This window comes from Oryctolagus cuniculus, chromosome 4, assembly GCF_964237555.1.
Source record: "Oryctolagus cuniculus chromosome 4, mOryCun1.1, whole genome shotgun sequence".
Taxonomy (NCBI): Eukaryota; Metazoa; Chordata; class Mammalia; order Lagomorpha; family Leporidae; genus Oryctolagus; species Oryctolagus cuniculus.
Genome location: NC_091435.1, coordinates 132,552,014 through 132,578,811, shown reverse-complemented (window position 1 = coordinate 132,578,811; position 26,798 = coordinate 132,552,014). Strand labels below are relative to the sequence as shown.

At 42.0% G+C, this 26,798-nt stretch overlaps 1 long non-coding RNA gene and 1 pseudogene across 1 annotated transcript in view; one reads left to right on the top strand and one right to left on the bottom strand.

Annotated features, from left to right (window-relative positions):
* LOC103350414 (uncharacterized) overlaps positions 1 to 26,798 on the bottom strand; it is a 259,649-nt gene that overhangs the window by 166,760 nt on the left and 66,091 nt on the right. The gene's annotated exons all lie outside the window — the stretch shown is intronic.
* Positions 8,102 to 8,654, top strand: LOC100356208 (AP-3 complex subunit sigma-1 pseudogene; annotated as a pseudogene).

Sequence of the window (26,798 nt, the reverse complement as noted above, 5' to 3'; positions counted from 1 at the left end):
AGTTTGAGCTGATGGCTTTGGAAAACTGCTCCTCACATAGGGTCATTCACAAGAATGCATCTAAACCCCTGGAAATCAGCCATTCTCACATGGGCTTGTTTATTATTTCCCAAAGCACTCAACACGGCTCTGCTGTAGTAAGACTGAGACTGACGCTGGCAGGCCGCTTCAGCAGGGCCTCCTGGGAGAGCAACGCCTGGGCGGAGTGACCATGGCCCAGAATTCGACATGCAGAAATGGAATTAGGAGTGAGCAGGCTCCACCAGATGACTGCATGTCAACCAGACTCACCGCGGGACTGATCCCCACAAGTGACGGCCGAATTATTCCTTTCCTCTGGGCTGATAGGAGTTTACAGTGGACTGGAGATTGTAGAGTAAGGTACATCTGGAGAGACAGCTATCATCCCAAGCAATTGTTAAAGTGGCAGGAATGCAAATAGGCAAGGAGAATAAACACTGTACACGCAGCAAGTGACATGGAAAACAACAAAACCAGCGCAGTGCCTTCCAGGAGTGATATTTCTGTCTTCATCCTGATTTTTTTTCTCTTGATTTGAAACAGTAGAGACCCCCCTGGAAGTTGTGAAGTGGAGGACTGTGTGCTCCCAGGGGTGAAGCTAAGGCCCCGAGGAGGGTCACCTGCTTCCAGGGTTCACGTCCTAAATATGGTCTTTCTGAATTCTTGTCCCAGGCTGGACTTTCCATGGAACACAAAGTCAGAGGGAAATAAAGCAGGGGAAATTGTCATCACCTAGAGGATGTGAAAGAGACACTTCTGTGATCAGATCTGTGGCACCCAGGATACTATGAAGACCCCAAGAATCAACTGGTGGGAAACTTTTTACTGACTGTACATTGAAGTCATTTAATTTCCAGAAACATATCATTCAATTGAGGAAACTAATAAAACTATTTAGTGAAATATAAAATGCTAAGGAAACTGCAGTGGTTATCATCCAGCTGTTAACCAGCTAAACTCCACTGATTCTACCAGTGGAGATGGAGTTTGTGATACAGGTTATAAAAAGAAGCCTAAACCTATAAAGCTAAGCATAACTGACAACAACAGCATGATTATGTGTAATTTTTTTTTATTTTTTTATTTTTTGACAGGCAGAGTGGACAGTGAGAGAGAGAGAGAGAAAGGTCTTCCTTTGCCGTTGGTTCACCCTCCAATGGCCGCCGCGGCCGGCGCGCTGCAGCCGGCGCACTGCGCTGATCCAATGGCAGGATCCAGGAGCCAGGTGCTTCTCCTGGTCTCCCATGGGGTGCAGGGCCCAAGCACTTGGGCCATCCTCCACTGCACTCCCTGGCCACAGCAGAGAGCTGGCCTGGAAGAAGGGCAACCGGGACAGAATCCAGCGCCCCAACCGGGACTAGAACCCGGTGTGCCGGCGCCGCTAGGCGGAGGATTAGCCTAGTGAGCCGCGGCGCCGGCTAGATTATGTGTAATTTTTAATGGACTTTATTTTTTAAAGCAGTTTTAGATTCATAGCAGAACTGCTGAGAAAGTGTCAAGTTCCCACATACTCCCTTTCCCACTCCCTACACCCACAGCCTCACCCACAACCAACATCCTGCACAGGTGCCTGCATTTATTAAAGTCAATGGGGCAACACTGACACATTATCACCTAAAGTTGATAGTTTAGATTATGGTTCTTTTGGTGTTGTACATTCTGTAGGTTTCATATTAAATTTTAAATTATAAAATGGCACCCCAAAATGAGATCATCTCCCAAAGATGTTCTTGTAGGTGCTCAAAAGCAACAGATTGTCACCGAGCCAACTGAAAGTCTTCCAAAATAATTGTCCTAGAACCCAACACAACCCCCAATCAGGTTAGGTCTTGATGCACCACAGGAATATGTATGAAGACAAGCAAAGGACTAGCTCACTGAGAAGTAGAGAATCTCATGGTTATTCCTAGTGGCACAGCCGGATCATCGCAAATCCTCACACTTCTAATTCATAAACCATTTAAGGGTTCTGTTTTTTAAAAAGATTTATTTGGGAGACAGTTCTGTGGCATAGAGGTTAAGCCACCACCTGCAGCGCCGGCAACGCAGGTGGTCACCGGTTCAAGTTGCGGCTGCTCCATTTCCAATCCAGCTCTCTGCTAATGTGCCTGGGAAAGCAGCAGAAAATGGCCCAAGTACTTAGGACCTACGTCCATACGGGAGACCCAGAAGATTCTGGCTCCTGGCTTCTGTCTGGCCCACTTCCAGCCATTGGGGTCACTGGGAAGTGAATCAGCAGATGGAAGACATTTCTGTCTCTCCATCTCTGTAACTCTTCCTCTCAAATAAATAAACAAGTCTTTTTTTAAAAGATTTATTTATTTATTTGCAAGTCAGAGTTACACAGAGAGAGGAGAGGCAGAGAGAGAGAGAGAGGTCTTCTATCCGATGGTTCACTCCCCAATTGGCCATAATGGCCAGAGCTGCACCGATCCAAAGCCAGGAGCCAAAAGCTTCCTCCGGGTCTCCCACACGGGTGCAGGGCCCCAAGGACTTGGGCCATCTTCCACTGCTTTCCCAGGCCACAGCAGGGCGCTGGATCAGAAGTGGAGCAGCCAGGTCTTGAACTGGCACCCATATGGGATGCTGGCGCCTCAGGCCAGGGCGTTAACCCATTGAGCCACAGCACCGGCCCCAATAAACAAGTCTTTAAAAAAAAAAAAAAAAGACTCTGAAGGTGTTTCATTTTTATAGTGCAACATAATTTACAAGTTCCTTGAGATGGGCAGACCAACAGAGAGAGGAGAGACAGAGAAAGAAATTTCCATCCTCTGCTTCACTCCCCAAAGGGCCACCATGGCCAGGACGGGGAACTCCATCCAGGTGTCTCATGTGGGTGGTTTGTCCCAGGTAGCTGCTGACACTGGTGAAGCAGGTGGAAACCCCTTCCACAACCTGGAGCCATTGCCAGAGAATCCCAGAGAGCAGCCGAGCCACAGGCAACCCACATGCAAAAGAGGAGTATTTACTGCTATAAACCCCCAGGCTTCTAAGACTGTTTGCTATGCAGCAAAAATTAACACATGGACTAAACATATAGCACCTGAAACTGTGATTGGCACACATCAATCATAATTATCTCAAGGAACCTTTAAATTGTATTGCACTATAAAAATGAAACACCTTCAGAGTCTTTGCTTAAAGATAATGGAAAGCATGGTCGGCGCCGTGGCTCAATAGGCTAATCCTCTGCCTAGTGGCGCTGGCACACCAGGTTCTAGTCCCGGTCAGGGCGCCGGATTCTGTCCTGGTTGCCCCTCTTCCAGGCCAGCTCTCTGCTGTGGCCCAGGAAGGCAGTGGAGGATTACTCAAGTCCTTGGGCCCTGCACCCCATGGGAGACCAGGAGAAGCACCTGGCTCCTGCCTTCGGATCAGCGTGGTGCACCGGCCGCAGCGCACCAGCCGTGGTGGCCATTGGAGGGTGAACCAACGGCAAAAGGAAGACCTTTCTCTCTGTCTGTCTCTCTCTCACTATCCACTCTGCCTGTCAAAAAAAAAAAAAAAAAAGATAATGGAAAGTATAAAATGCTTTGTGTCCCTCAATATCAAAAAATACTGCCATTTTCATTTACCTATGTCAAATTAAACCTACTTTTAGTACCAGCTATTTGCTGCAAGAAGTCTTTTTCCATTCCCATCCCTTGTTTGCATAACACAAATCCTGAGACTTGGATAGTTCCAAAGAGAGGGGAAGAGCCAGATTTTCAGACAACTTATGGAAGTAATGCTGATTTCCAAAAGTGTTTTGTACCTTTCCTGGACACCTATGACCTCAAAATATGTGATTAACACATGCTGTCTAGATGGTTAGAGTCTCAGAGAGTAAATGCCACCCATTGTCTTAATTTATATTTGTATTCCTAATTACTTAAATTGGAATTAGAATTAAGAGGATTTTACAGGGCTATTTGGAAGGAATAGTAATTTTGAAAAAAAAAAATGGGAGATGGTCTATCACCATTTTAATTTAATGTATCCTTAAAAAATGTAATCAGAGTAGTGCAAAAATACAGAAGAGAATTTGTCTTAAGTGATATACAAGTTTGTGCATATGCAATTAAGTATATAAAGTGTATTGAAAACCATTCAAAGAAGAGCATCATTCTTTGAGGGGCAATTTGGCAACACTTATCAAGAGCCATAAAGGGTTTACATGCAAAGACCTTGTAATCTCATTCTTAGGAATAAATCTAAACCAATAAGTCTTTTAATGGTATATTTATAAAGACATTATAGCCATCTCTAGTAATGAGAAGTAAAAAATAATCTAAACATTCTATAATAAGAAGTATTTAGTTAGTTTGGGCATATAATTTTTTGAGAAAATTATGCAATATATTAAAAATAAGCATTGGAGAACCATTAAAAACTGAACAAATGAAAAGAAAACTCAAAATAATGTGAACTAAAAAACCATAGTGCAAAAATGTGGCCTGTGGCTGAAAAGTAAAAATGGAACACAGAAAAAGAGCTTGAGTGTAACATTTTATATTTCACATTTTTATTAATCTTAGGAACACCTTTTGTAAAAATAAAATCATCAAACAAAACTATATGTTGCTTTGTACTGGAAAAAAAAATGTAAGTGCCTAAATATTATAGTAGAGTGTGGTCGGATCCACCTCTAGGTCTCACAAGAAAAGTGAGCAGGCTGGTATTTGTTCTCACCCCAAGATCATCCAGACACCAAGAAAGCTATGAGAAATCCCTGGGATAAAGTCAGGGTTGTGGAAGGGGCCGGCACTGTGGCATAGCAGGTAAAGCTGCAGCCTGCAGTGCCGGCATCCCATATGGGCGCCGGTTGGAGACCCGGCTGCTCTACTTCCAATCCGGCTTGCTCTCTGCTTATGGCCTGGGATAGCAGCAAAGATGGCCCAAATCCTTGGGCCCCTGCACTCATGCGGGAGACCCTGAAGAAGCTCTTGGCTCCTGGCTTCAGATCAGCTCAGCTCTGGCCATTGCAGCCATCTGGGGAGTAAACCAGATGGAAGATATCTCTCTCTGTCTCTCTCTCTCAAAGAAATAAATAAAATCAAAAACCGGAAAACAAAAATGAAGAGCCAAATGAATATCTGGATTCCAGTTCTATCAGAAGAAAAAATATTGACACCAATAATTCTGTATCAGCTTAACTGTATCACTATAAGACAAAAAATAGATTAAAAAGAGTAATGAATAGCCGGCGCCGTGGCTCAATAGGCTAATCCTCCGCCTAGCGGCGCTGGCACACCGGGTTCTAGTCCCGGTAGGGGCGCCGGATTCTGTCCTGGTTGCCCCTCTTCCAGGCCAGCTCTCTGCTGTGGCCAGGGAGTGCAGTGGAGGATGGCCCAAGTGCTTGGGCCCTGCACCCCATGGGAGACCAGGAGAAGCACCTGGCTCCTGCCTTCGGATCAGCGCCGTACATCGGCTGCAGCGCACCGGCCACGACGGCCATTGGAGAGTGAACCAATGGCAAAAGGAAGACCTTTCTCTCTGTCTCTCTCTCTCATTGTCCACTCTGCCTGTCAAAAAAAAAAAAAAAAGAGTAATGAAGATATTTTAAAATTCTAATAGTTAAAATAAAAAGCTCTAAAATGAGAGATATTTATAAAGAACATCACTAGGGAAGAAATTAGGAAAGGCAAGGAAGTGAGAACTAAAACTCAGTGGTTGTAAAAATGAGAACCAAAGTGTTAAAAATCCAAATGATAAGAATCACAGAAAGAGGAAATTTTTTTAAAAGAGGAAGAAATAATGTAGACAATGTCCCAAATTTTTAAAGAGATGGAAGGCCCTGAACTGAATAGCCTCCAAAGAGGAGAAAGAAAGAAAGAAAAAAATCCACACATTATACTAAAATTGAGGAATAAATTTTGTTTAAAAGACAAAAAGAAAATTCTAAAAGCAGCAAAAAAAATTAAAAAAGGCAAAGGAGGAGGAAGAGGAGAAAATGCATATCAAGCAAACATCAATCAAATTACTCAAAAACAAAGTTGGGGTAGGCATTTACCCCAGTGGTTAACAAGCATGCAACCCTGGGGCCTGAGCCGTGACATAGAAAGTTAAGGCTCTGCCTGTAGCACCAGCATCCCATATGGGCACTGGTTCGAGTCCTGACTGCTCCACTTCTGATCCAGCTCCCTGCTCATTGTATGGCCCAGGTGCTTGGGCCCCTGTACCCATGTGAGAGACCCAGATGAAGCTCCTGACTCCTGGCTTCAGCCTGGCCCTCCTCTGGCTGTTGCAGCCATTTGGAGAGTAAACCAGCAGATGGAAGATATTCTCTCTCGCTCATCTCTCTCTCTCTCTCCTCTCTCTATTTCTGCCTTTCAAATGAATGAATAAATCTTTAAAAAAAAATGCTTCCCACACTACAGTTCCTGGTTTCATTGCCAGCTCTGCCTCTGGACTCCTATTAGTGCAGAGTCTGGGAGGCAGTGGTAATGACCTGAATACAGTCCCAGGCTCCAGGCTTTAACCCTGGCCCAGCCCTGGCCATCACAGGGCATTTGGGTAGTGAATCAGCAAATGGGAGATGTATCTGTCTCCCTGCTTCTCAAATTAAAAAAAAATATTTTAAACATTAACATTTCAATTTAGCAGGAAAGAACAACTTCCTCATTTAACAAATGAATAAATGATACCAGAAAACTGCTCTCCATTCAGAAAAAAAAAAAAAAAAAAGCTGACAACAAGAGAACACTGTGTACTGTGGAAGTAGAATTTCCAAAGTATTGGAGGAAAATAACTTACAGTTTAGACCCAAGTTTCAGTAAAATCCAAGGGTTGGATAGTCACAGGCATTTAAGGTCTAATAAGATTTGCCATGCAAAGGCCCATGTTGAAACAGTGTGGGATAAAATTCTTTAAAAAAGGGCTAAACCGGGATCAGCACTGTGGCATAGTGGGTATGAGTGCTGGTTCTTTCCCGGCTGCTCCACTTACAATCCAGCTTCCTGCTAATAGCCTGGGAAAAGCAGTGGCCCTTGCCACCCACATGGGGGACCTGGGTAAAACTCCTGGCTCCTAGCTCCTGGCTTGTGGTCATTTGGAGAGTGAACCAGCAGATGAAGACCGACTCTCTCTCTCTCTCTCTCTCTCTCTCTCTTTCTCTGTAACTCTACCTTTCAAATAAATAAAATAAATCTTTACAAAAAATACAAATCAAAGAGACCAAATACCTTGGTAGAATTGGTTGCTCTCTTGAAGACAGAGAAAAATAGACAGAGACAGTCATAAGCAAGACTCTCCTCTTGTAATAGCCCCTAAAGACAGGTTCAGATAGGATCAGTGCATGGAAGGTTGGTTTCTCATAAGGGATTGAGAACATTCTAAACAGTAGAGTCCACCAAACCAGACAGGGAACTTTGCAACAGTTCTTTGCAAGAGAAGGTTGTTGCCCCAGAGTGCATATTAACTACCTCACTTAGCACACTGCTTAATCCAGTTGACTCAAAATTTTCACAACACGATTTTATCAAGAAAGGGAGCAATACTTTCATGTACATTCTGGTATATATGGTACTTATTTCATTGTGGATTAATAAACAATTCCTGGATTAGAATGCTGAACAGACACACCATTAGTGTAAGGGCAAAGAAAGGAAGTCAGTCAAAAGATAGAGACATGCCAGGCTGTGGCATAGCACACAAAGCTGCCGCCTGCAGTGCCCACATCCCATATGATTGCCAGTTCAACTACTGGCTGCTCCACTTCTGATCCAGCTCCTTACTAATGTGCCTAGGAAAGCAGCAGAAGATGGCTCAAGTGCTTGGGCCCCTGCACCCACATGGGAGACCTGGAAGAAGCTCCTGGCTTCAGATCAGCCCAACTCCAGGCATTCCAGCCATCTAGGGAGTGAACCAGTAGAAGGAAGACCTCTCTGTCTCTGCCTATCTGTAACTCTGCCTTTCAAATAAGTAAATCTTTAAAAAGATATAGACAGGGAAAAAAATAAAAACAAATAATAAAGTACCCAACGTGCGTGTGGCAGGGGGCAGGTGGGGAAGAACCACCAGTGAGATCCTGAGGTCAGGCTCACAAGACCATCCCTGCCCTGGGCCCCCAGTGCCCACAGGGTCATCCCAGCCCAGCACAGCCATGATCAAGGTTATCCTCATCTTCAACAACCATGCGCAGCATTGACTCTACCAGCCCTACAGTGAAAAGACAAACAGCAAGTCATCGGGGAGATGTTCCATTTGGTATCTAAAAGAGATGACCATGTAATTTCCTAGAATGAAGATTATTAGAGGACCTGACAACAAACTGATTTGTAGACATTATGCAATGTCACATTTTGTCTTCTCTGTGGATTCTTTAGAAAGTAAACTTGCATTTTAGATCTAATTCAAGTGTTTGTGAAAGCATTAGACCAGTGTTTTGAAAACTTCTGTGAGCCAGATTTGATTTTCCATGTAGACAAGGTTCACAATATTCTTGCAGAAATGGTGATGGGGGGAATGATGTGAGAGACCAACATAAATGAGATTGTTACACAGCTGATGTGCAGAATAAACTGGAGAGATCAGAGGCTGGCTCAGCAGAAGCCCAGCCCGTGTTGTAAAGAATATGAATCTTCCTGAGATCCCAAGAAATATTAACATTTTTGAGATCAGTATAAAAGTGCCAAAATATACCCTCTTTTAAATAAAAAAAATTAAAAGACCACTCCCAGGTAAAATCCAGGAGGAAAAGTCATCTAAGTCTACCAATCAATGGTTTACCAAAAATAGAAGAGGAGAAGCTTAAGTTTCACTCTTTGATTTGAGTCCAGGAATTGGATAGAAGTAGTATAAAATCAGTTTGGAAATTCAACATTGCTTTTCTTGCTTGGTGATTTTAAAGAAATTGTGTAATTCCATTGTGATTTTCTTTCTTTCCTGCCCTGCATTCCTGGGCCGTCTCCCAAGGCATGCCTCTGTGCATTGGCCACCCCACTGTGTCCAACAGTGTTGAGGCTGTTTCCTTAATGATGTAGCATTCAGATATCTGTGTTTGTGTGGCCCACAAGTTCTTTCTGCTCTTTGTCACCATTGTTATTTAAAAAATCAAGTATGTATTGACTGAAAATGTTATGACCTTTTTCTCTTAGTTTAAGTAGAATCTAAGGTAACTGGACTTATAACACCTCTTTCTGTTTATTTGATATCTAGCAATAACTTTTTATGACCCTCTGATTCAACAAAGTAAATAAAAGTATATTTTATCTGTTAAAAAATAAAATAAACATACCCAAATATATTAATAATTAGAATAAATGAATATGAACCAAATTTTCAAGGATAAAATTACAATTTATTTTTATGATAATCTAAACTATGCTGCTTATAAAAGACTTTCTTACTTAAAATATAAAACACACAAAGGTTAAAAATACAAGCATATGGGGCTGCCACAGTGGCATAGCAGGTAAAAGCCTGCAGTGCCAGCATCCCATATGGGCACCAGTTCCAGTCCCAGCTGTTTCACTTCCAATCCAACTCTTTGCTATGGCCTGAGAAAGCAGTGGAAGATGGCCCAAGTCCTTGGGCCCCTGTACCTGTGTGGGAAACCCAGAAGAAGCTCCTGGCTCCTGCCTTCTGATTGGCATAGCTCTGGCTATTGAGGCCATCTGGGGAGTGAACCAGCAGATGGAAGACCTCTCTCTCTCTCTCTCCCTCTCTCTCTCTCTCTCTCTCTCTCTGCCTCTGTCTCTCTGTAACTCTGCCTTTCAAATAAAATGAATAAATCTTTAAAAAAATAAATAAATAAAATAAAAGGATATAACATAAGATGCCAGGCAAATAAAACAAAACAAACAAACAAAAAAAGTTGTAGCTATACTAATATAAAAAACAAAGGCTGGGGTCAGCATTGTGGTACAGCAGGTTAAGCCTCCACTTACTACACCAACATCCCATATCAGAGAACTGGTTTGAGTCCCAGCTGCTCTGCTTCCAATCTAGCTACCTGCTAATGCACTTGAGAAAACAGCAGATGCTGACTTAATTACTTATACCCCCTGCCACCCCTGTGAGAGACCCAGATGGCGTTTCTGGTTCCTAGTTTTAGCCTGGCCTAGCTTTGGCTGTTGAACCCATTTGGGAAGTGAACCAGCAGATGAAAGATCTCTTTCTCTCTTTCTTTCTTTCTTTCTTTCTCTCTCTCTCTCTCTCTCTCTCTCTCTGCGCTTCCTCTCCCTCTCCGTCGCTCTGATTTCAGATGAATAAATAAATCTTTTTTTAAAAAAGGGAAAAGAAATAAAGGTTCAGGTACAACATATGAGGGACATTGTACACAGCATTAAGGACAGATAAATCAATTCACAACCTAATTCACTTCTTTATGAACATAAAGTAATTTTAAATATGTGATTAACCAATAATCACTTTAGTGTATATGAAGTCAATTTTATTGAATGTGCATGGATGGCATAATAAATCTACTACCATAGTAAGAGACTTCAACATACCTCTCTCCATTATTGACAACTCAAAATGAAAAAAAAAAAAAAGAAGCAGAGATACACAGATCGGAACAACACAATCAGAAAGCTTAACCTAACAAATATATATTGAATTCTGCATCCAACAACCAAAATATCATTCTCAAATATGTATGACTATATATGAACACCTACCATAAAGAAAGCCTCAACAATTTTATCGCCACCCCACCCCACCCCCGCCAAAAAAAGGTATGCAGGGGCCAGTGTTGTGGTACAACAGGTGAAGTCGCAGTTTGTGACCCTGGCATCCCATATTAGGGCTGTGGTTCCAGTCTCAGCTGCTCCACTTCCCTATCAGTTCCCTGCTAATGTGCCTGGGAAAGCAGCAAATGATGGCTCAAGTACTTAGGCTCTTGCCACCCATGTGGGAGACCTGGATGGAGTTCCAGGCTCCTGGCCTTGGGCTGGCCCAGCTCCAGCTGTTGTGGCTATTTGAGGAGCGAACCAGTGGATAAAAGATCTCTCTCTTTCTCAAACAAATAAGTTGCTTAAAAAAAGGGGAAAAAAGTTCATACCAGTCCACAGCAGCAAAAAAATAGAAACATCACAAATCTCCATCCACAGGAAAATGGATACTGAGCAGATCATGGCTTGTGCACGCAGCAGTCAAATCTGATGAACTAGACAGGGACAGGCTGCCATGGGCAGCCTCAGGCAAAATGGTACTAACATGAAAAAGGAAACCCTCTAAGGAGAATTTGGCATGAAAATCTGGCAAAGATAAAAACAAGTAAAATACAAGTTACATAGGAACAGAGATGCAATTAATCTACATATCACCCCCCACAAAAAAAAAGGTTTCAATTTCCAGGAAGCTGGAGCAGGTACACACTTTTCCCTATTCCTCTAACCAAGTACAAGACACCCTGGATATATAGCAAACATCAGAAGGCTCTGAACAATGGAGAGGCTAACACAGGCAGGCTAGGGACATGGAGACCCAAGGAAGGACCTGGGGGTGACTGCCAGGATTTCTTTTATTTTGTCATATAGACAAGGCAAATCTTCACTGGATCAAGACACTGTGATTTGGGTGTTTATTAAGACAGCATAGTCTAGCCTACCCTGAATAACATAGATGCTACAGAAAGACCTCCTGCCCCCAGAAGCTGCAAAGTTGCAATAGTGAAGACTGGAACTGGCAATTCATTGGCAAACCCTAGGAGAAGTGGTCACTGTTAGCAGAGCCCTTGAACTGGGTTGAGAAACACTGTTATCAGTGGTTAAGCCGTGAATGAGCTGGCACTGGATCACAGCAAACCCGATGGCTGAAAAGAAGGCAGCAAGATGCTCTGCCCCTCCCCACTGTCTGTCCTGGCTCAGAAATGCCAAGACAGTGCCAACCAAAATCTGGAGCAGCCACCACTTCGCTCCTGAAGATCTGCTTGCAAAGCTGCTTCCACCTGGTGCTGTGTCCTCCCCTCCACCTTTATCCCAGTCTCACTGGACTTCACGAAAAACAATGACAGCTATATACTTTTAAATTTTGTATTTATTCATTTTATTTATTTGACACAGAGGCAGACAGACAGGGAGAACACTACCATTCACTGATGCACTCTCCAAATGCCCACAACAGCCAGGGATACATTAGCAGGAAGCTGGAATTGGGAGCAGAGCCAGGACCTGAACCCAGGTACTCAGATAGGGAATGCTGGCACCTTCCAGTCTCAGTGAACTCCAATTATTAGACTCTTCTCTTATAATTAAACCTAACTTATGCAGTGTTTACTCATTTATTTTCCTCTTCTGAGAGAGAGAGAGAGAGAGAGAGAGAGAGAGTCTTCCATCCACTGGTTCACTCCACAAAAGGCCACAACAGCCAGGAATGTGCCAAGCAGAAGCCAGGAGTCCAGAACTCCAACTAGGTCCCAACATGGTGGCAAAGACCCAAACACTTCAGCCATCACCTGCTGCTTCCCAGGATGCATCAGCAGGAAGCTGGATCACAAGCAGAGCAGCTGGGACTCCAACCCCAACAAGCTCTGTGATATGGAGTGCAGGCATCCCAAGAGATAGCTCAACCCACAGTGTCACCATGCATGCCCCTTGGAGTTGAATTTGCCACTCTATCACCAGTTGTCAGTCCTAGTTCTATCCTCCAGAGAGAGAAAGAATGTTCCAAATTAAAAGTCTTAAAATAATTTGGAGTAACTATTATATTTCTACACACACCCCACAATCTTTTTATTTTTTGAGCCTAAATAACTCTGGCTACTTCAATCAATTTTTCCAACAGACGTACTGCTTGTTTATTGTATCAAAATGTATGGATAAAATCATAAAAAGAAATCAGCTGAAAGATGAAATTGGCATAAAGGATGTGATCAAATAACAGATGGTTATAATTTCCTCTCCTTTGTTTTTGGGAGATATTTTTTGTAAAATAATATAAGAATTAGATTATAAGAAGAAAAATTAATAATAAAAATAAATTAATTATCAAAAGGAGTTATCTTAATTCCTATACATCAAAGAACAATATTGCAAATATTCAATCATAGGGCATAAAAATTGGCACTTAAAATTAACCTTATCAAGGATTCTTTATTAACATTGCATTTCCTTTGATAGTCACCCAAATGAGAAATGGAAAAAAAATCCTCCTGAATATTTCCAAGTTCTATATCCATAATATAAAACATCTGAGCACACTACTAATTGTTTTTTAAGCAATTGTATCTCATTTTTAGTTTACTCTTCATCCTAAGATCTAAAATTGAGCTCTAAAATTCTATGTGTGAGATTTTTATTATGTCTTTTATGTGAGTCTATCTTCTGATGTCTCAACAGAGACAGTAATATCAAAAAATCATAAATTTCCTTTTAAAATTGACTATCACAAAATGACCAAACTTACTATTGGTAAATATTAACCAACAAGAAACCTAAGGTTAGATATAGTCCCATATTTATTCAAACAATATAGGGGCTAGGGCTGTGGCTCACTTGGTTAATCCTCTGCCTGCAGTGCCAGCATCCCATATGGGTTCCGGGTTCTAGTCCCAGTTGCTCCTCTTCCAATCCTGCTCTCTGCTGTGGTCCGAGAGGGCAGTGGAAGATGGCCCAGGTGCTTGGGTCCCTGCACCCAGCTGGGAGACCAGGAGGAAGCACCTGGATCCTGGCTTCGGATTGGCGCAGTGCCGGCCATGGTGGCCATTTGGGGAATTGACTAATGGAAGGAAGACCTTTCTCTCTGTCTCTCTATCTGTCTATAACTCTACCTGTCAAATAAATAATAATAATAATGTAGAACAAATCTCAGTTAGTCCTTATTTAAACCAACAAGTATTATTTTGAATTCATTTGCTTTAGGAAGCGTCCCTGAATCAGAGAATGTTAAAAACAGTAACTGCAAAAGATTTTTAAATGTTTACAGGACAAAAACATTTCTATACCATTATCCTTTTTAAATCAGTTTTAGAAACTAATGCATAAGAAAATTTTAAAATAACAGTTTATGTCATTAGAATGTAATGTTAGAACATTAGATAATCCTTTAATTTGAAGTTCTTGGTAGGGTACATGGTGTTGCTGGGTTGGGAATGGTAAGCATAATTGTTTTGTTGAATCCCAAAGATTAGAAACCTATGAAAATATGTTTCGGGTTACCAATCTCATATCATTAAATAATTATCTAGTAGAGGAAAAGAAGTAAGCTATGTAATGTCCCTCTAAGGCACTGTATAGTACTTTGCTATGGCACCATATGGTTCAGAATTGATTTTTGTTTTTCCAAGCCAAGTTTGAAATAAAATAAAATAAATTTCCTTCAATTCTCTGCCATTGAAAAAACTTGGATATTATATTAGGATTCTCTGAGTAAAGAGAACTAATAGGATCTGTGTACATAGAAAGAGACTAATTTTTTGTTCCCCCCCCCCCGGCCCCCACTATTAGTTAGGTTGGCAATTCCAAAATCTGGAGGGCAGACCAGCAGTCTGGAGATCCATGGAAGAATCATCGTGGTTCAACTCCAGAGGCAACATGCTGGGAAAACGCCCTCTTTTTCAGAGCTGGTTGGTCTTTTTTCTGAAGAATTTCCACTGATTGCATGAGATGCACACACATTATGTAGAGTAAGCTGCTTTACTCAGAGTCTACCAACTTAAATGTTACTGACATCTAAGAAATACCTTCACAGCAGCATCCAGATATGAGTCCCCTACTACGTAGCCTGGGCAAGTTGATGCATAAAATTCACTATCACGGACATTCTGAATGGTTTTCACAAAATACATAAAACGCAGTCAAACATTTCTAGAAACATTTCTATCAAGGAAAAAGAAACTAACAATGAACATAACAGGATAAATGCTGTAGCATACACAAGTACAGAAAGAAACTTTGGCAAATGAATGCTTTCTGAATTTTATACATTAAATACAAAAGGAAAGAAAATTATGAAATTTCATATTTCACATTGTTCTGACATCCCAACATGGAGTTGGTGTTTATCTTCCGTGTTATCAATGACATGAAAACTTTTCAACACTTCTAATCTTGTTAAGAGGTTAGAAACCTCACTCACACCAATACATTTTTTCCAATATTTGTTTTTCCATTTGAACTAAATTTCCTTAATATCTGAATCTCAAGTGGAAACTACTATGTTAAAATACCATGAAGATTTTTCATGTGTGTATGTGTATTGAATATGCATTCTCTTTTTCTAGGATGTCATGAACTGAATGCCTGTTGTGCACAACTAAAATGATCTATCCCACACCCACAGAAACACAAATGGAATCATGAAGAGTTTTGTTGATGTTTCACAGTTACAAGGCTATTTCACGGCCAGTGTTGTAACATAACAGATTAAGCCACCACCTACAATTCCAGCATCCCATACAGGCACTGCTTTGAGTCCCAGCTGCTCCACTTCCCATCCAGCTCCCTGCTAATGTGCCTGGGAAAGCAGCAGAAGAGGGCCTAAGAGCCTGGGTCCCCATATCCATGTGAGAGACCTGGATGAAACTACTAGCTCCTGGCTTCAGCCTGGCCCAGCCCCAGCCATTGTGGCTATTTGGGAACTGAACCAGTGGATGGAAGGTCTCTCTCTCTCTCTCTCTCTCTCTCTCTCTCTCTTTCTCTCTCTCTCCCCTCCCTCCCTCCCTTTATATAACTCTGACTTTCAAATAAATAAAATAAATTTTTAAATAAAGAATATTTCAAAAACTTCATGAAGAAATGGAATTAAGAGGGCAAGCATTTAAACAGCAGTAAATGCCCCCTTGGGATGCCTGAATCCCCTAGCAAAGTGCCTGGGTTCAAGTCCCTGCTCCACTCCCAACTCTAGCTTCCAGCTAATGCAGTAGATGAGGTTCAAATTCTTGGGTCTCTGCCACCCACGTGGTAGCCCCAGACTGAGTTTCAGTTTCGTGATTTCAACTTGGTCCAGCCCCAGCTGTTGTGGGCGTTTGGGGAGCAAACAGATGGAAGTGGGAGATAATGCTTATTTATAAATATTTCTCAACATTATACATATATTTATTTACTTTTATTTGAAAGATAAAGCAACATGGAGAAAAGAGGAGAGATCAAGCCGCCAATTCACTCCCCAAGTGTCCACCACAGCAAGGGTTGGGCCAAACTGAACCCAGGGTCCTGGAACTGCATCTGGGTCTTCCAATGTGGGGGCAGGACCCAAGAACTTGAGCCATCATCTGCTGGCTTATATGATGCACACTAGCTGGAATCTGGATCAGAAATGGTGCCAAGACTAAAACCAGGCACTCCCCACTATGGGATGTGGGTGCTTCAAGAGGCAAGTTACCTGTTGTACCAAATGCCTGCTCACTTGCTCACTCTCTCTCTCTACCTTTGAATGAAACAAAATAAATAAAACTTAAGAAAAAAAGAAAACTGAATTAAAAGATAATTTTATTTTTTCAAAATAACTTTTAAACCCATGCGTAGTTTTTTCATGCTATGAACTTTCCAAGAGTCCCTCACGTGCCTTGTTTCTCTCATTGCTGGTATGTTCTTTGCATATTCCTTCTTTAAAATAGTCTGAAACAGTATATCCAATATCTCTGGGCTTTTCCTGCCAATCGTCTAATTGACTATAACTACGCTCTATTAGCTCTGTACATGTGCCAGATTTTCAGACCAGTCAGTAAAGACTTGGATGAGCCGCTACTCTGCATGGTGATGTTGGAGGAAGATGAGTGTCAACTCACTTTCAGGTATGAGAAGGCTGCTTTTGCTCCCCACTGCTGTGCTGTGCCTCAGTGTTGAACAAGCACACCCTACAGGTGCACTGTAATGGCTCAGGGTAACTGCTGTCTACCTTCTCTCCCTGTGCCCTACAGAATGACATCGTATCAGTGAAATTTCCTCAGACATGGCCTTGAACTTGTGAGGATTCTCACTGATTTACTTTGAACTTTTCCCCTCTCTCTTCCTCTCTTTCTCACTCATCTTTAAGAAGTTTGTGTTCATTTTCTTTTTAAGGTGTTTTTCCAGAACAATTTTCATTCTTTTAAAATTTTTTAATATTCATTTACACCTTTGTGCTTTTTAATTCTTTTTTTACCTTTAATCCCCTCTACCTTTACATTCTAAACTTTCAGATCATGGGTGTTACTCTTTTATATTTTGTTTCTTTTACTACTACAGTTTTAATCTCTGATTCTTTATATTTTTATTTTAGATAATCTATCTTAATTTTAGTTTCCAATATTTTGTCTTTGTCAAGATTTAATTATCATTTTCAGATATTTTCCTTTTTAATTTCTTTTTTTTAAGATTTATTTACTTATTTGAGAGGTAGAGTTACATACAGAGAGAGGGAGAGACAGACAGAAAGGTCTTCCATCTACAGATTCACTCCCCAAATGGCTGCAACAGCCCAGAGCTGGGCCAATCCAAATACAGGAGCCAGGAGCTTCTTCCAGGTCTCCTATGTGAGTGCAGGAGCACAAGTATTTGGGCTATCTTCCACTGCTTTCCCAGGTGCATTAGCAGGGAGTTGGATTAGAAGTGAAGCAACCAAGACCAACCAGTGCTGGCACCACAGGCAGAGGCTTAAACCTACTACGCCACAGCACTGGCCCCCTCCCTTTTCATTTTTTCTGCATCTCAAATAATTGTTGCCGGGCCAACGCCATGGTACCATAGGTTAATCTTCTGCCTGCAGCTCCAGCATCCCATATGGATGCCAGTTCTAGTCCTGGCTGCCCCTCTTCCAGTCCAGCTCTCTGCTTTGGCCCAGGAAAGCCGTAGAAGATGGCCCAAGTCCTTGGGCCCCTGCACCCACATGGGAGACCAGGAAGAGGCACCTGGCTCCTGGCTTCAGGTCAGCACAGCTCCAGCTGTTGCAGCCATTTGGGGAGTGAGCCAATGGAAGGAAGACCTCTCTCTATGTCTCTCCCTCTCACTGTCTATAACTCTAACTCTTTTAAAAAATCATTGTTGTAATCTCCCCATGATACTTTAGAGTAGCAAGTAGGAATCCTTCCTGGACAGAAGCCCTCACTCCAAACAGCTATGCAGAATAAAATGTTGGATGGGGTAGAAGATATTATATTTCTGAAAATACCAACTTGTAGCTTTCAGGTATAGCTAAATTAGAAATTTCAACACCTTTCTCTCCATGTTTCCTTCCTTGGTAATGCTATTCCACACAGGTTCCACCAGCACCACCTACAGGGTGGCAAGAGGTCTACAGCAGTTCAACCTAAAACAACCTTCCTGGTTCAAGTTCCTCAAGAGGCACTGCTCCTACTCCTACACAGGACTGCAGATTCACTCTGACTGCTCTAATTGAGCCCCATGTTGCTTCCTGAAGCCTGGCTCCATCATGGGGTGAGAGTGGGAGCAGGGAGTGACTTAGACATGCATGGGAACTGCCTACTCCTGGAGCTGAGGCTGGGTCAGCCTCAGTTGAGTATCTTGATTGATCATAGAAGAGGAAGATTCCTCCAAATGAGTAAAAGGATGGTGGGTAGGCAAAGGGTGACCAGTATCTGCTCATTCTCTTTGTGAAGATTTATTTTATGTATTTGAAAAGTAGAGTGACAGAGAGAGAGAGAGAGAGAGAGAGAGAGAGAGATCTTCCATCCATGATTTACTTCCCAAATGGCTACAATAGCCAGGGACCTGAATTGAGTTCAGGACTTCTAGCTTCCGCCTGGCCCAGATCTCTGGGAATTTAGAGAATGAACCAGGATTTGGAAGATCTCTCCGTCTGTCTCTGTCTCCTTGCCTTTCAAATAAAATGAAAATAAATATTTTTTACACAAACCAAAAGACTCCACTAAGAGACTATTGAAACTCATAGAAGAGTTTGGAAATGTAACAGGATACAAAATCAACACACACACACACACAAAACAGCCTTTGTATACACAGACAATGCCACAGCTGAGAAAGAACTTCTAAGATCAATCCCATTCACAATAGCTACCCAAAAAATCAAATACCTTGGAATAAATTTAACCAAGGATACCAAAGATCTCTACAATGAGAATTACAAAACATTAAAGAAAGAAATAGAAGAAGATGGGGCCAGCACTGTGGCGCAGCAAGTTAAAGCCCTGGCATGAAGTGCCAGCATCCAACATGGGTGCCAGTTCAAGTCTTGGCTGCTCCACTTCCAATCCTGCTCTCTGCTATGGCCTGGGATAGCAGTAGAAGATGGCCCAAGTCCTTGGGCTCCTGCACCCACATGGGAGACCAGGAATAAGCACCTGGATCCCGGCTTTGGATTGGCATAGCCCTGGCAATTGCAGCCATCTGGGGAGTGAACCAGCGGATGGAAGACCTCTCTCTCTGTCTCTACCTCTCTTTGTAACTCTTTCAAATAAATAAAATAAATCTTTAAAAAAAAAGACATAGAAGAAGTTACAAAAAAATGAAAAAATCTTCCATGTTCATGAATTGTAAGAATCAATATCATCAAAATGTTGATACTACCAAAAGCAATTTACAGATTCAATGTAATACCAATCAAAATACCAAAGACATTCTTCTCAGATATAGAAAAAATGATGTTGAAATTCGTATGGAAACACAGGAGACCCTGAATAGCTAACTTATACAACAAAAACAAAGCTAGAAGCATGACAATAGCAGATTTCAAGACATACTACAAGGCAGTTATAATCAAAACAGCCTGATACTGGTACAAAAACAGATGGATAGACCAGTGGAACAGAATAGAAACACCCGAAATCAATCCAAGCATCTACACCAATTTATCTTTGACAATGGAGCTAAAATTAATCCCTGGAGCAAGGACAGTCTCGTCAACAAATGATGCTGAGAAAACTGGATCACCACATGCAGAAGCATGAAGCAAGACTCCTACCTTACACCTTTCACCAAAATCCACTCAAAATGGATCTACTCAAAACTAAAGACGTAAATCTACAACCTGACACTATCAAATTATTAGAGAACATTGGGGAAACCCTACAAGACATCAGCATATAAAAGAGTTCTTGGAAAAGAACTCAGAGGTATAGGCAATCAAAGCCAAAATTGACAATTGGGATTACATCAAATTGAGAAGCGTCTGTACTACAAAAGAAACAATCAGCAAAGTGAAGAGACAATGGACAGAATGGAAGAAAATACTCACAAACTATGCAACTAATAAAGGATTAATAACTAGAATATATAAAGAGATCAAGAAACTCAACAACAACAAAACAAACAATACAATTAAGAAATGGGCAAAGGACTTAAACAGACATTTTTCAAAAGGGGAAATCCAAATGGCCAACAGACACATGAAAAAATGCACAGGATCACTAGCCATCAGAGAAATGCAGATCAAAACCACAATGGTGTTTCACCTCACCCCCGTTAGAATGCCTTACATACAGAAATCAACAAGCAATAAATGCTGGTGAGGATGTGGCGGAAAGGGTACCCTAATCCACTGTTGGTTGGAATGTAAACTGGTAAAGGCACTATGGAAGACAGTGTGGAGATACCTCAGAGGTCTGACTATAGACCTACAATATGACCCAGCCATACCACTCCTGGGAATCTATCCAAGGGAAATGAAATCAGCATATGAAAGAACTATCTGTACCTCCATGTTTATCACAGCTCAATTCACAATAGCTAAGATATGGAATCAACCCAAATGCCTGTCAACTGAAGACTGGATAAAGAAATCATGGGATATGTACACTATGGAATACTACACAGCAGTTAAAAAAAAAGTTCTGGCCATTTGCAACAAAATGGATGAAACTGGAAAACATCATACTTAGTGAAATAAGCCAGTCCCAAAGGGAAAAATTCTATATGCTCTCCTTGATCTGTGATAACTAATAGAGCACCTAAAAGGCAACATGTAGAAATGAAATTTACACTTTGAGAAGCAATGACTTTAAACAGTCCTTCTCTTTACTATTGAGGAATAGCTTTTTCTATATTTTTGTTTATCTTTTCTTTTCCTTTATAATATTTTCCTTATCTTTTTTCTTCCATATGAATCATTGAACTCTTTACATAACATGGAGTTAACCATATATTTATAAAGTTAATTGAAAAGAGATCTTAGTAAATAATTAGAGTGAGAATAAGAAAGGGAAGAGGAAGGGGTGTGGGGGGGGGTGGGGTGGGCATGGTGAAAAGAATTACCAAGCTCTTAAAGTTGTAATTGTGAGATGTATTAAGTTCATAAATACAAAGCAGTATAGTCCTGCATACATTCCTGTGAACTTACTTCCAAGGGTACATCTTCACAGTTTGCCATAGGACCTCAAATTCTCTTAAGCTGGCTGGTAAAAATAGCAGCTTAAATGTTATAAAGATCAGGCCGGCGCTGCAGCTCAATAGGCTAATCCTCCGCTTTGCGGTGCCGACACACCGGGTTCTAGTCCCGGTCAGGGCACCAGATTCCTTCCTGGTTGCCCCTCTTCCAGGACAGCTCTCTGCTGTGGCCCGGGAAGGCAGTGGAGGATGGCCCAAGTGCTTGGGCCCTGCACCCCATGGGAGACCAGGAAAAGCACCTGGCTCCTGCCATCGGATCAGCGTGGTGTGACAGCTGCAGCGCGCCAGCCACGGCGGCCATTGGAGGGTGAACCAACGGCAAAGGAAGACTTTTCTCTCTGTCTCTCTCTCTCACTGTCCACTCTGCCTGTCAAAAAAAAAAGTGTTATAAAGATCAAATGGATAGGATTAAGTGGTAAAGTGAACATATAGATAGAATCTAGTGTTAAAGTGATCATATAAATAGGACTAAATGTTTGGAAAAAATAACAGAATTAAAAGGAGTAAAGGCTCCAACATGGGAAGCAGTCCATACAGCAGACTCATAGAATGACAATCACTTTAACTAGTACTCTGACCTCAGAATCAGCCCTTAAGGCATTCTGGTCTGGCTGAAAAGCCCACGAGAACATTTCAGGGATGGAAAGTCAAGACACTCTGGCAAAAAATGTCCTACATAAAGGAACCCTGTGGGTGAGACCCCAGTGGAAAGAAGTGGCCTTCAAACAAGGATGTACTTTTCTCTGAATGGAGGAGAGAGCTTCCACTTTGCTTATGGCCTTGTTGAGCTATTGGATCCAAAAGGCTTCCATATCCAAGGAAGCTCATGACAAGAGCCTTGGGTAATCACTTATGTCATATATAAGAGGGTTATTTATTAAATAAACAACAGGAGTCACTGTGTACTAACTTCCCCTGCAGGACCTTGGTCCCCAAAGAGGCTTAATAGTAAAACTTATTCTTAAGAATCACTTCCTTTTAGTGCATTAAATGGAGGATATCATTATGTCTCATAACTAACAGTTCTAAGAGCTCATAAAAGATGTATCATCCTTGGATTCTTCTTTGAAGACAATTAAGTTTCTAAAAGGAAAGAAGAGGGAGGAAGGAAGGGAAAAGAGGAAGGGGAAAAAAAGCAAAATCCCCTTTGAGAAGCAATAACATAGAACAGCCCCTGTCTAGACTGTTGAGGAACAGTTCTCTTAGTTATTTTTATTCCATTCTTTCTTTTTCTTTATCTTTCTTGGACTAAACAGGAGACGGAAGAGAAAGAGGTGGGGGAGAGTGGGTGAGAGGGCAGGTATGGAGGGAAGAATTACTATGTTCCTAATGTTATATTTATGAAATACATATAAATATTAAGAAACCAACAGTGGCATTTTTCAGATCCAACATACAAAGACCACCCCTCACCCCAAACAAGGCAGAGACTGTATTTATGTATTGTCATTTTTTCCCAAAAAAAATTTTGTCTAAGGAATATAAACTTCATGTATTTCATATGCATAACTTTAGGAGTATAGTGATTCTTCCCACAATAGGCACCCTCCCTCCCACACTCCCACCCCTCTTCCTCCTCCCTCTCCCATTCCCAGTCCCATTCTCCACTAAGATCCACTTTCCATTAACTTTATACACATAAGACCAACTCTATACTAAGAAAACAGTTCAACAATTTACACCAAAAAAAAACTGTTCCTCAACAGTCCAGACAAGGGCCGTTCAAAGTCATTGCATCTTGAAGTTGATTTCACTTCTTTTATTTTTTTAAGAAACTTAATTAACTCTAAAGCAGCACCCAAGAATGATACATCTCTTGCCAGCACTTAGACATAATTGTAATATAACTCTTTGAGGACAGAGCTCCTGCATGGGAATTTACTGCACAGTGACTCCTGTTGTTAATTTAACAATTAACACTCTTATGTATCATGTCAGTGATCACCCAAGGCTCTTGACATGAGCTGCCTGGGCTATTGAAGTCTTTTGAATACACAAACTCCATCAATATTTAGGTAAGGCCATAAACAAAGTGGAAGTTCTTTCCTCCATTCAGAGAAAAGTACATCCTTGTTTGAAGGCCACTTCTTTCCACTGGGGTCTCACCCACAGGGGTCCTTTATGTAGGACATTTTCTGCCAGAGTGTCTTAACTTTCCATCCCTGAAATGTTCTCGTGGGCTTTTCAGCCAGACCAGAATGCCTTAATGGCTAATTCTGAGGTCAAAGTCCTACTTAAAGCGATTGTCATTCTCTAAGTCTGTTGTGTGGACTGCTTCCCATGTTGGAACATTCTCTCCTTTTTAATCCTATCTATTATTATTACCAGACACTTAATCCTGTCCATATGATCACTTCAACACTTAAAATGGTATTTTTATCACCCATCTTAAGGGGATTTGGGGTCCCATAGCAAGTTTTTAAACTTTACCCTTAGAAGTAAGAACTATTCAGTGTTATAGCTACAAACTTCATACATTTAATAAATACAACTTTAGGAACATGGTGATTCCTCCTATCATGTCCACCCACCCACCCATACTGCCACCCCTCTTTTCTCCTCCCTCTCTTATTTACACTCTCATTTTGTCAGTTTATCATTTCTCCCTTTTATCCTTTTGTGTATCAAGCACAAGAACTGTGACTGTTTGAAGTGAGGAGTGGCCACCTTCATCACATCCATGCTGCTGTCCAGTTGTGCACCTCATATCATTAGAACGCCTTCATGCCTAACTCAGTTCCAGGACGAGGGGTAGGTTATAGTCCCCCTCTCAAGTCACTCAAGCTTCATTTATTTAACACCACTGACAACAGTATCAGTGTATACAGAGAAATGATCCATACATCTGTAAACCTAACCCGCACACAGATCATAATGACCTCTCTTTTTTCCTATTTTTCTGGAATCCTTTCCTGCTATTTTAGGGATGATTTCTATTGCTTAAATATATGTATGAGGGAATTATATCAAATGCCACTGGCCAAACCACTGCCTCTTGGCTTTAATGCCTTCCACAATGATATAAATCCCAAACCCCATGGTTCAGTGCTGAGCCAAAAACATGCCACATCTACATGACACAGAAGAGTTTAACCTTGAAACGCATCACACCAAATGGAACCCCATTCCTTGCCAAAAACGTGCAGGCATCTGTCACAACATTTATCTCCCTCAAGCAACAGCAACCACGGTTCACAATAGCTTCTCACATTCCAACCCTGTCCAAGTTTCTCCCACTCCATGTTCTGCTGGTCTTCATCCAAATTTACAGAACAGGTTTGCACCTCAAGCCCAGAAAACCCTATTTTCTTTCCACTACAGATTTCTCTGGTTCGTCCTACAACAATTTATTCCCAGTAGTAAGAAATTCCTTTAACATACCTGAAATTGACCTGTATCTTTTAGGGCTGTTTCTTATTATTTTTTTTTTGTAATGCTACCAACAATTTTAAAAGGAATTATTATTGATCGTTATCTACTTCAAAAAGCAGCAGAGAGACAAACAGACAGAAAGAGATCTTCTATCCACTGGTTTACTCCACAACAGCCAGGGCTGGGCCAGGCCAAAGCCAGAGGCCAGGAACTCCTTGTAGGTCACCTACATGGGTGGCAGCGGCCCAGGCACTTTGGCCATCATCTGCTCCCTCCCAGGATATGTCCACCAGGAAGCTAGACTGGAATTGGGAAGTGGACAAACGGGCACTCCAATATGGGATGTGGGCATCCCAAGGGGAGGCTTCACCCACTGAACCACAACGCCTGCCCCAGGGCAATCTCCTACCACTCTTCTCCAGCAGCATCATACTATTGTTAATTAGTTTAGTTTTAAATTTTATGAGTTTTTAAAAAAGAATACATCCACATGGAATTTGTCAAAGTTCAAAAGGGTTTAGAATGAAAAGAATATTTTCTTCCCAAACCAATCCCCATCCGTAACACTCTCCCCCTGAGATAACTCCTAAAACAATGCCGTGTTCCCCAGTGTCTGCTTGTTTACTTGAGTGTATAAGAGAAAGGTCTGGTTTGGTGAGAAGTACTAAGTGGAGTTGATGCAGCTTTATCTTTTAATGACTCATTCATCTGGGCTCTAAAGCATCTCCTTTCTCCTACAGGACTGAGATCGCATAACCCAGTACTTTCAATTAAAACCCACTTTAGCTTGATTTAAAACTCCTACCTTGTACCTAACATTTTTTGGTTTATTTTCATTTATTTAAGGCAGAGTGATAGAAAAAGAGGGGGTGGAGAGGAAGGAGAGACAGACAGAGAGTGGGAGAGAGAAAATATGTTCCATCTGCCTTTTCATGCCCCAAATTCCCACAACAACCAGGGCTGGGCCAGGCTGAAGTCAGGAGCCGGGAACTCCATCCCGGTCACCTACCTAGGTAACAGGGACAAAAGTACTTGAGCCATCATCTGCTGTCTCTCGGGGTGTGCATTAGCAGGAAGCTGGACTGTAAGCAGAGACAGGACTCTATCCTAGGCACTCCAATATGACAGGCAGGTGTCCCAAGCAGCAGTGTCACCCTCTGAGCCTCAATGCAGACCCAACTCACATCCCCTGCCCTCTCTTCTCTCCCAGTTAAGACCAGGGATCACCTTGGGGGACTTGGTTATGAAGACGCCCCTGTCTTTCATCAGATACAGGAAGAGGCAGAGACTCTGGTTCCTTTCTGGATCAGGTATTTCAGATGGAGAGTTAGGAGTGTGAGGAATGAGAGGCAGAGACCCTCTCATGTGACTCGTAACCCTTGCGTAGTCTTGTTATGCCTAATCTAGTTCCACCTGCTACCAGCAGCCTCTGATGAGGGGCTCTTGGCACAGGTGGGATGATTTTCTTGGGAAGGCGCTCAGCTTTTCCACGCTTCCCTCCCTGGTTGAGACACCTGAGACAGTGGCAGCTTTAGGGGTTGAATTGTGTCCTCCAAAATTTACATGTGGAAGTCCTAACCCCAAGATCTCAGAATGTGACTGTGTTGGAAGACAGGATCTTTAAGGATTTAAATTAAAATGAAGCTGTTAGGGTGAGCCCTAATTCAATGTGACTGATGTCCTTTTAAGAGGAAATCTGAATACACAAATCAAAATGAGGGCTGTGTACACACACTCACACACAAACACTCACACACACAAAGAGGAAAGATCATGTGAGAACCCAGTGAGAGAGGCCACCAGCAAACCCAAACCCACTGACACCTTGGCCTTGCCACATGATCTTTACATGGAGATACAGTTCCCGATAAATTAATATTTCATTTCTCTGATGGATAAGGGTAGGTGTAGATGGGACTGCCTCCTCCCTTTTCCCAGGCAAACCACTGCCCATCTCTTTGCAGCCAGTGACCCCTGCTGGTCTTTTGCTTATATAAATCTGCAGATCAGGGAAGCCAGTGATACGGCATAGTGCACAGTAAAGCCAACACCTGAGACTCCGGCATCCCATAAAGACAATGGTTCAAGTCCCGGCTGCTCCAGTTCCGATCCAGCTTCCTGCTAATGGCCTCAGAAAAGCAGCAAAAGATGCTCCCTACTTGCTCCTGGCTTTGGCCTGGCCCAATGCTGGCCTTTGCAGCT